We start from the raw sequence: 8,554 nt of genomic DNA, 5'->3' as shown, positions 1-8,554 counted from the left end.
CAGTTGTAAGTTAATGTTTATAAATAGATGAAAATATTTTATATTGTAGTAACTTTGAGTGTGTTTTTAATCTCAGACCTCATTATTGTTAGTCTTTTTTTCACAGAAACCTGCCAATAATTCTCTAAGTTCTGTTTAATATGCAAAATATGCATTTCATTCATGTTGGAATAGACCTGTATGACTTACTTTCTTCTGTGGAACCCAAACTGTGTGATCCTGAAGATTTGTGCCGCCTCCTTCCCATGTCATTTCAGGGAGCTTTGAAGCTTCAAAAGGATGCAAAAGTACCATAAAGGTTTTATTAAAATAATAATAATAAAAAAAGTCTATAAGTGTATAACAACTTAAAATTCATTCTGTTTCTCACACAGAGCTATTATATGACTTCAGAAGACTTGGAATATATGCAAACTGTGACAAACTGGAAAATCTTTCTAATCAGTTTAAGATGTTGCTTATTTTGACCAACAAATGCCATGATTTTTTATATTTTTATTTTCTTTATTGTCCCAGTATTTTACATTTGTTATTTTTGTCTTTCAGGTGCATTTCCAAAAAACCCTTCAAAACAAGAGAATGAAAGAAACAAGCTAGAACAAGCGCCACTAATAACTAGAATTTACACTGTCTGAAATTTAGGAAATATTTAGAACTGTAAAGATAGAACATAGAAAAATGAAATAGAATGAGAGAGTCTGGGTGTTTGTCCCCTGAAAATGCTGCTTGCAGTTTTATTATTATTATTATTATTATTATTACAGCATTACTAAGATCAACAATAATAATAGTTAATATTATTTTAATAATATATTTTATACATAAATAAGAATCACAATGGTTAAAGACACAAAACAGAATTAAAATCATCAGTCCCAATAAACACACAGGAGCATGTGGGTGGAGTACACATCGGTTAACAATCACAATCACAATCATAAAACACAACCAGAAAAGCCAGAAGCTGCAATCTTGAACATTTACTGAACAGTGACCTCTAGTCACAGATTTCTCTGCGTCACCGATTTCAGCACAACTCACACAGCTCGCGCGCTGCACTTCTCACTCCTCCATCCTTTTCTTCTGAAATTTTACTAGTTTCTTGTCTGACAGTTCATTTTTAACATTTCCTTTTTAATTAATGTAAAATGACTAATCTGTTTTAACTAATAAATTTAAATGAGTGTGTTTTTGTGCAGATGGATTGTGTGCTAGTGAGACAGACGACTGAGCAACAATGTGACAATGTGCAGGAATTTTACATAAAACACTACACACTTTATTTTGGATCACACAATCTCACAGATGTAGAACCAGAACCCCAGTAGAACCCAAACCCTGCGTATAGAGGCTGAGTGAATGTGGTGTGGACTCTGTGGAGGAGCTTCATCGTGTCAGAGACACTGTAGAAGGACAGAGTTCCTGCACTGTGATCCACATACACTCCTATTCTGGAGGATGATGGACCTCTGAGATCAGTCTTAATGTTGTTGTGATAGAAACACAGAGAAGAAGAAGAAGAAGAACACCACAGACTCCAGGACTGATTGTTGTATCCAAACCCACACTCATTACCCCATCCTTTCCTGCTGATGTCTTTATATGAGACTGATATGTCCACACCATCACTGCTCCTCTCCACCTCCCAGTAACAGCGTCCACACACACTCTCCTTACACAGCACCTGTTTCCAGGAGGCAAATCTCTCTGGATGATCAGAGTACTGCTGCTGTCTCTCACTGCGTCTCACTGCTCTGTTCTTCTCAGACAGAATGAGTTTACGATGTACTGTGTTGGGATCCAGAGTCAGATAACAGAAATCTGAAATAAAAGAGAAAAACAAACTGAACGTGGCATGTTTTATTAAAAGTGTAAGCGCTAAGCGTATAGCCAATACAATAATTAGCTTTTTATCATTTAACCGGAGAGTTGTAGTTTTTCGCCGTCCTTTTATCAATACAAAGAAGCGTACCCGGAAGTGATAATGGACTACATTTCCCATGAGGAGGTCACCTCCGCCATTACTAATTTACATTTTAGAAAGAGCCAATGTGAGTTTAACAGAAGACGAACGCGACTTACAAGGTAAGCGTGTTATTTTTTTGCAGCTTTGTTATTTGTTTCTGGTTACAAAAATAAAAATGAAAAAGAAATGATATTATGGAAACGTGTGCATAAAGTTTGAGAAGTTAGTGTAGCAGCTCGCTGGATAACTGTGGTGCACTAATACTGTCCTCCTAATGAGAGGAAATGCACAGTCAGATTATCAAAGTGTTCTCCTAGTAATCCTAACACTCAGCTAGACACACCTTACACCATGACCATCATGTCTGAAAAGTACTGTTTCATTTATTATTATTACTATTATTATTATTATTATTATTGTTATTATTATTATTATTATTATTATTATAGTTTAGTGCAAGTCCTTTCAGAGTGTTTCTTTTTTTGTTTTTATCTGTAATTAATCCAGCTGTTAAGGCAAATTTCTATTGAACATAACAAGTATTGCAAATGATAGTAGTAGACAGTAGTGTTCTAGCACACATAATGTGTAAATATATATATATATACACACACACACACACAGTGCTGTGCAGAAATCTTAGGCAAATGCAAAGAAATGCTGCAGAGCAAAGATGCCTTCAAAAATAATGAAATTAAATGTTTATACATTAAAAAAAATACTATAAAAAGCAGTAAACAGTAATAAATGACACAAAGTCAATATCTGGTCTGATGACACTTTGCTCTTAAAAATAAAATAGTATCTCAGGTACAGTGTGTGCAGTTTTACAAGGAAATGAGCTGGAAGTGTTACTGAGCATCTTGCAGAAGCAGCCACAGTTCTTCTGGAGACTTTGACTGTCGACTCGCTTCTTATTTCTGCAGCGAAACCCAGCAGCCTTCATTATGTTTTTATCTGAAAAGTGTCTCTCATGGAATCTGCTGCTTTCTTTACTGACATACAAACATTTATATGTAACATTTCATTTTGTGCTGAAAAACTAATGTTTGGAAATTTAAAATGTTTTTGTACTGAACCAATAATGTAGAATTCAGAAAATAAACATCTATAACAAAGTTTGTTCTAAAATAATAGGGTGCCTAAGACCTTTGCACAGTACCGTATGTATATACCACTGACAGAGCATGTGTGTTTGAAGCTAAATGCACCCTCTGCATCTTTGCAACATGGGGCACAAAGTCTTTTTTTTTTTAAATCCTTCCATTAATTTACACGTGTAATGACTAGTGTGCTAGAGGTTCTTTACTCTTACTGTCCACTTTAATAGGAACACCTGTACAGCTGCTCATTTACGCAGTTATTCAATCAACCAGTATATAAAATCATGCAGATCCAGGTCAAGAGCTTCAGTTAATGTTCACATCAAACATCAGAATGAGGAAAAACTCAGTGTTTTTTGTTTTTCACACCATTATGTGTAAACTCTACAGACTGTTGTGTGTGAAAATACCAGGAGATCAGCAGTTTCTGAAATACTCAAACCAGCACATCTGGAACCAACAACCATGCCACAGTTAAAGTCACAGAGATCACACTTTTTTCTTCATTCTGATGTTTGATGTGAACATTAACTGAAGCTCTTGACTTGGATCTGCTTAGAATTTAAGTAAAATACAAAAAATCTGCTTAACATGCCTGTTTCTAAGGTAAGAATTGTGTTCGTTCGTGTTCGTACAATTGATGTCCGTTTCTGCTTTTATATGCATACCTGCTGTTACATTTGCCTTTCAGTAAGCCAATAAAAGTTGTTTAGAAGGTAAACATCATTCTGGATTAATAATTTTGTTAGCATCAAAGGGGAAAAAAATATTTCTTATTACTTAAAGTGCATTTGGTCCCCACAAGGAATGAAGACAGCTGGTGTGTGTTAGGGTGGACCTCACATGTACTAAATACTGGAAACAGGTCCTACAAGTGACTACTGTGTGTGTGTGCATGCACGTTGCGTGTAGGTGCGCACTTGTGTGTGCGTGTGTGTGTTTTAGACGTACATTTCAGAAAATCTTCTCTGCTCTGTGGCTCTGGTATTGAAATGATCTGAACTGCTGCAGCTGTGGAGAGAAAAATGGAAATGACAAAAAGCATCATCAGGTTGCGTAAAAGATGGAAACAGTTTAAAGTGATACAGTCAGTTTATTCATTTTAAATCACTATTTTAGTTAAAAGTATCAGGTGAGTAAACTGTCTGCAAAAAGAAAGCAGGAGCATTGCTAAGAAATAACACTTCACAGAGTGAGTAAAGACGTCCATCATTGTGTTTCTCCAGCAGGAACAGCTCCTCTTACCATGTGGAGGGATTTTGATGAATTCCTCCTCACAGAATTCCTCGAGTCTCTTCTTCAGATCTGAGAGAGAATTCCTCACTCCATCAAATGAGAGATGTTGATGGACAGTGATGCTGGATGTGTGAAAATCTGGTCTTTTAAGTGAGGGAGACCGACGTCCAGAAGCTAAAGCCTACAGACAGCAAATTAAATTTAAAACAGCATGTGTAAACAAATTTTCTTGCAGTTAAATTTATATAAAAGAATAAGGATTTTGTAGTACAGTGTTTCATCTGTCAGTTTCAGTGCTTTAGCAGAATTCATAATTTTTTAAAGAGGTCATATTTACATCCATCAGTGTTCACTACATTACCCAGCATGCATTACACAAATACATCATATAATCATTATGAACCCTTCTTTTAAGCCATCAGTTTTTAATGTTGTAGCCATAGATTTAGGAAAACAGTAGATACATTAGTCAGTGTTGGTGGCTACTGTGATCCTTCATTGCTCAACTGTCACGATAAACACACCAGACAAATGAAGTCATGGCTACTCAAACTCAAATCCACAAATTAATATTACTGAACTTAACTAAGAACTGAAGTCGAGTTAAAGAGAAGCTAAACAGCACTAAACAATAACAAACAGTAATAAACTGTGAAGTCACCTGATCTCAGGATAACACCAGACACACTTGTGATGTCAGACAGGGACATTTATTGTTGCTTTAATGAGAGGTGTTTTAGAGAGTGTGTGAGGAACAGCTGGCTCTGTAGATCAGACAGTGAGTGTTACCTGGAGGAAATGGATGTGATCGTGTGTGTGTGAAAGCTGCTCCAGCTCATTGACTCTCCTCTGAAGATCAGCAATCTCCTGCTCCAGTTGCTCCAGGAGTCGTTCAGCTCGACTCAGTTCAGCCTTCTCCTGAGCTCTGATCAGCTCCGTCACCTCCGAGCGCTTTTTCTCCATGGAGCTGATCAGCTCAGTAAAGATCCTCTCACTGTCCTCCACTGCTGTCTGTGCACTCAGCTGTTAGGAGACACAGAGACACAAGATTTAAAGCTCATCTATCATCCCCTCTCTTACTGGGACTCTAAATGACTCAGTGTCCATGTTGTGTGTGTTTCTAGGAGCAGCTCTGTCTCTGCTCACTGCCCACCTTTATAGTGTTCACAGCCTGTTTCAGCTCCTGCACCTTCTTCTGCTTCTCCTGGATTCTCTGCTGGGATTTCATCTGCTCCTGCTTTAACTCACTCTGAAGACACATCAGTTACATCCAGCTGTTAATAAAGTATGAGCTAATTGGTTACATATTAATGTTAGTTAAAAGTACATTAATGTTTCTCAGAGCTGTGAATGTTATGTTGTGTACTGTGTGTGTTTCTACACTGAGCTGTTAGTTTATTAGCTCCTACATCACAATATCCTTTCAACTGGTAGCTCAGTGTTGTACAATTTCTACATGGGTACCGCATCTTTTAGTGTTCTAGCTAGAAATCACTGCCACGCTGCTTATGGTGAGTGGCAAAATAAAGTGGACAAACATAAAAATACAATTGAACGGTCATTAAAATTTATTTGTATAGTGCTTTTAACAATATGTCACAAAGGAGCTTAACACTCTGAGTGGTGCTAATAAAGTCCATAAAATGATATAGACATTGTTATACAGTTATTCTTGCAGTTGTGTTTTGACTGTAAATGTTCTGTAGATTTCATTGCATGGGGTTTTAATTTGATGGCTGGAACTGAAGGATTCTCTTTACTCTGAATCCAGTTAGCTAGCAGATGTAAGGTTATATAGCTATCTAATGGCTGAACCCTAGATGTGGATGAACTCTCCTGCCCACCGTAGATTCTTGAAGGCAGGGCTGTGTGTTCTTGGGCATGGATGGGAGGTGAAAGAGTAAAAGAGTAAAGGAATGCTCTGTAAGTTGTAAAAAGGCTGGATGAAGGTGTGACATCTTGGAATCCTCCCAGAAAGAGTCTGAAGTCCAAAGGAGTTCAAGATCAAGATCAGCTCCAGTCCTCAGTTTCCTCAATAATCTGTATTAGTCTCATGTTTAGGACGTGTTTAAGAACTGGTTTTAGCCCGTCTCAGTCCACAGTCATGCTCACAACTTGTATGAAGTAACTAAAAATTTTGTATTTTATTTTTGCTTTATTTTGTATTTTATTTCCTTAAAGGGCTTTAAGGAAGCCATCTGTTGCCACAAAGTTGGAAGCACACAGTTGCATAGAATGTCTTTGTATGCTGTAGCATTACAATTTCCCTTCACTGGAACTAAGAGGCCCAAACCTGTTCCAGCATGACAATGTTCCTGTGCACAAAGCGAGCTCCATGAAGACATGGTGTGTGAAGGTTGGAGTGGAAGAACTCGAGTGTCCTCCACAGAGCCCTGACCTCGACCCCACTGAACACCTTTGGGATGAACTGGAACACCGACTGAACCCCAGACCTCCTCACCCAACATCAGTGCCTGATCTCACTAATGCTCTTGTATCTGAATGAACACAAATCCCCACAGCCACGCTCCAACATCTAGTGGAAAGCCTTCCCAGAAGAGTGGAGCTTATTATAACAGCTTCGGTTAGTATTTGCTTTATCTCAATTCTCTCTCTTTCTCTCTGTCTCTATGTGTGTATGTTCACCTGCTTCACCATTTTACAGTATGGTGTTGGTTGAAATGTTCACTAACTGATCTGACCGCATTACGATTATCACTGAGGATAAATTTAACACTCTGTTAACCAGAACACATACAGTTTTAATAGGCCTTTACAGAATCCTTCCGATTGATTCACAAAATGAAATTAAAGTTTAAATCATATAACTAACTAACGCACCTGTTTCTAGATGGGAAAATATAATTAAGATGATTTGATTTTGGAAAGATTTCTCACCTGTTTCTCAGCTCTTTCTGCTGTGGCTGTGACGGTGTCGTGTCCTTTGTGATTATCCATCGTACACAAATAACAGATGCAGGTTTGATCAGTACGACAGTAGATCTCAATCAGCCTGTTATGTTGAGAGCAGATCTTCTCTTGTAGTTTTGCAGAGGCTTCAATTAATGTGTGTTTTTTCAAAGCAGGAAGTTCTAGGTGAGGTTTCAGATGAATTTCACAAAGAGAAGCCAGACACATCAGACAGGACTTGACGGCTTTGTGTTTTCTCCCGGTGCAGAAATCACACTCCACATCTCCAGGTCCAGCGTAACAGTGAGCAGGAGAAGCAGCTTGAAGTTCAGTCTTCTTCAGTTTCTCCACCACTTCAGCCAGCATGTTGTTTCTGCGTAGAACAGGCCTTGGAGTGAAAGTGTCTCTGCACTGAGGACAGCTGTAGATGCCCTTCTGATCTTCCTGATCCCAGCAGCCATTAATACACACCTTACAGAAACTGTGACCACAGGGGATAGTCACTGGATCCTTCAGGAGATCCAGACACACTGGACAGCTGAACTGATCCAATGAAAATTGATCTGCTGAAATACTGGCTTCTGCCATTTTCCTGCACTCACACACACACACACACACACACACACACACACACACACACACACAGAGAGATCAGTTTTGTTTTCTCTGAAATGAGGAGTTACTTCCTGGTTCTCTGAGTGTATGAGAGAGAGAGGAGGAGCACAAATGCAGAGAGATTATGAATACTCCTCTGTTAACCATTTCATCTCCCTTCAGTGCATAAATATAACCCATGTAGCTACACTTACTAGGATTCATTTCATGAAACACACACAGAATGGGTCTTAATTTTCTGGTCTTTTTTGCCTACTGACACCTCGAGCAAAACTTTCAGCCTTGTTGATAAATTACAGTTGTTACAATTTAACAACTTATTCCTAGTGACATCTTCAAAATTATATTCATCCTGGAAGAATGTTGAAGCCATTTTAAAAGTGAGGAGGATGCAGCTGTCAGGAATTAACTCACACCCCCTGCATTGACACCCCACCACCCTGCAGAGACACACTCACACCTATACACTAATTCTCACAGGAATCAATCTTAACTCAGTTCTTTATATGTGAGAACACACAGGTATGAAACTAAACCCTAACATTGCTTTTACATGACTTCTCACCTGTGAACATCCTGACGTGTCAACTACTTTATCTTTCTCTGCTGCTGCTGCCACTGCTCGCTTACACCAGTGTGTTTTTTTCCTCAGAGATTTGTGATTGTCACTCACAGGCACTGCTCATGTGTTTACAGTAGATTTAAATCTTTCTCTCTGTGACTG

General features: G+C 38.3%; 1 pseudogene; it reads right to left on the bottom strand.

The window, feature by feature from the left end:
• Positions 1–515: 515 nt before the first annotated feature.
• Positions 516–7,982, bottom strand: LOC128317843 (tripartite motif-containing protein 16-like; annotated as a pseudogene).
• Positions 7,983–8,554: the final 572 nt, after the last annotated feature.

This window comes from Pangasianodon hypophthalmus, chromosome 30 (assembly GCF_027358585.1).
Source record: "Pangasianodon hypophthalmus isolate fPanHyp1 chromosome 30, fPanHyp1.pri, whole genome shotgun sequence".
In the NCBI taxonomy this organism is placed as follows: Eukaryota; Metazoa; Chordata; class Actinopteri; order Siluriformes; family Pangasiidae; genus Pangasianodon; species Pangasianodon hypophthalmus.
This window is presented reverse-complemented; position numbering and strand designations above follow the sequence as displayed.